This window comes from Ursus arctos, unplaced genomic scaffold (genome assembly GCF_023065955.2).
Source record: "Ursus arctos isolate Adak ecotype North America unplaced genomic scaffold, UrsArc2.0 scaffold_22, whole genome shotgun sequence".
Lineage (NCBI taxonomy): Eukaryota > Metazoa > Chordata > Mammalia > Carnivora > Ursidae > Ursus > Ursus arctos.
The window spans coordinates 32,695,313-32,698,137 of record NW_026622897.1 but is presented as its reverse complement, the minus strand read 5'-3'; positions in this window follow the sequence as shown (position 1 = coordinate 32,698,137).

Here is a 2,825-nt window from a genome sequence, read left to right as displayed (position 1 = left end):
ATACGACACGGCACCATAAAAACCCAGCTCCAAGCAACCAACTTGCACAAAGTTTGTATAGGTCTTCCACGCGGTATCGCTCCATCCCTTCCCAGTTCAGCCACCGCCCAGCACCATAACAGCATCCATGCATAATACACAATAAGCATATTTTTAAAAATGTATTTATTTATTTGAGAGAGAGACTCAGAGGGAGAAGGAGAGAGAGAATCCTGAGCAGACTCCACACTGAGAGCAGAGTCTGACCCGGGACTCAATCTCACGACCCCAAGATCACCACCTAAGCCGAGACCAAGAGTCAGATGCTTAACCGACTGAGCCACCCAGGCACTCCAACAGGAAGCATATTTTCAAAAGAGACGAAAGAAGCAAGAAGTTAACAGATCATCTGAATGCAGTGATCAGTTTTCCAGAACCAAACACCAGGCTATATGGTCTCACAAATTCTTTTGTCCTTACAGGAACAATGGAATAGTGTATTTAAATTTTAAAATCTCAAAAATGAGAACTGTACGGGGATATACGGCTGTCATAGAGCTTGGACACTATAAACACAGATCGTTTGTTTCTCTTGGAAGTAAAAAAAATGGCTTCAAAGATTTTGAGAAAATAAGCGCTGGTGGGTGTTGATTTTTTTTCCAGAGTGGTTGGTGGGTGGACAAGTTACCAAATACCTAAAAGCGACAGTACATACCAAAGACAGCAAAGAAGGAGCCAATAGATCAGATTAGGTGTGAATGTCGAATTATATCCTTTTAGCAAAAACAAGCACTCTCAGTATTGAGTATATAGACCCCTCCAAGTCTGAGTCCCAATCTACTTTTCTAGTCTCCCACCCCACTCCTCCCGCTCTGCCTCAACCAGACTGATGCCATGCCTGGGATCTTGTAGGCACTTACCTGATATTTGGGGAGGGCCCCTGGGGGGCTCAGCCAGTTAAGCTAAGAGTCTGCCTTCGGCTCAGGTTATAACCCCAGGGTTCTGAGATAGAGCCTCCCTGCTCAACGGGGAGCCTTCTTCTCCCTCTCCCCCCTGCTGGGCTCTGTCTCTCTACCTCTCTCTCAAATAAATAAATAAAATCTTAAAAAAAAAACACTGGTATTTCTTGAAAGAAAGAGAGAGAGGAAGAAAGGAACAAAGAGAGGGGAAATGAAATGGACAATATAATCAAGGTTTAAATGGGCTCACCCTATTTCCCTCTTCTATGCAATCCTACTCTAAAGAAAGGATATGCCACATTAAGATTTAAGTGTCATTGAACGTGACCAGAAGAAGCTTCTAACTAATGTAAAGCAGTGGTTTTCCGCCCTGGCTGCATATCAGAATCACTCAGAGAGCTTTTGAAAAACACTAATGCCCAGGCCCCACCCCCAGAGCATCTGATTCAATTGAACTGGAGGGACACCCAGGTCGTGGAGCTTTGTTCCTAATGTGCAGACAGCATTGCCCGTTTCTGACCCAGTCCAGTCCCTTCAGAGGTCCAGAGAGTTGATGTCACGTCTCCATGGCCTGAGAGCTGGTAGGTGACAGAGGCAATAAATAAACTCACAGCATCGCTGGGTCACTCTAGCCTTTATCAGCTCTTGATCTCATGAAATTCTTCCTTCTCTTTTAAATTTCTCAGACTTCAGTTTTTCCCATTTAACAAATAGCTGTTAAGCACCTGCCATGGGCCAGGGGCCTGGTATACAGCAGTGAGCAAAACAGCCAGTTTCCTCTCCCTTTGGCCTCAGCAGGAAGAGCCCGCATACCTGGACACCTTTCCCAATGTGGATCACTCGGTCTCCACTAGTTTGTGAATTTCTTGGGACTAGGAGCCATGAGTTAGTCATCTTTGAAGCTGCAGAGCCTAGCACATTGCCTGATATGAAAGCAGATTTGATAAAAGTTTGATGAACGAAAAAATACAAATGATTCCTAAATCCTCAGACATGGAATAAACAGAAAGTTTCAAGAAGATCACTTTTATTTGTGAGGACTTTCTCAGTTCTATGTCACGGAAATCTAGCTTACATTTTCCCAGTCAAGAGAGGGTATTTACTTGCTCATAAGCGGCAAAGCCAAGTGTACAGAATCCCGGAGCTCAAACCGTGTCATTAAGGCTCAATCTCTCTTGGCGGCTCCAAGCTGGTTCAGTTTGTGTCATTTGGTGTCATACTTACTTTAGGGCCTGTCCATGTGATAGGCCAGATAGTACTCCAGGATTCCCAGGTGTGTATCCTCTGATTTTAGCAATCCCAGCAGACTCCGAGGGCTCCACGTGCGCCTCCCTGAACCAAACACTATGTGGCTCAAACATTCCCCCAGTGTATCTACCATGTGCCAGGCCCTGTGCAAACAAGCAGGCTGTCAGCGAACACTTGGATAGATGGAGGGATGGAGGGATGGAGGGATGGTTGGATGGAAGGTTGGTTGATGGGTGGGTGAATGGTAGACAGATGGTGGATGGGTGGATGGATAGATGACCGGTGGTGGATGGATATCACTAGTATCCAATGGCTCCACCCACAGCAGCCTGAGACTCCCTTATCGTCCCCTGTTCTCACCCCTCCACCCCAGGCTGTCACCTCACTTTCCTAAAAGCCTTCTCTTTGCCCATGGAGCCATTAGAGGGTCTGTCTTGGTCCCCAGGCAACAGCTAGTACTTTCCCTCTCTCCTGCCATCCAGCATCCAGCTGAATCTGGAATCAGTACCAGTAAACTGGGTGTGAACGGAAGGAGACGGCTCATTACTTGTCATTATTTACTTCTGAGTGTATGCATTCTCACCGCTTCCCATTCTCTGTCTCTTCTCTTTCCTTCCCTCTTCTTGGGAACTGGCTCAA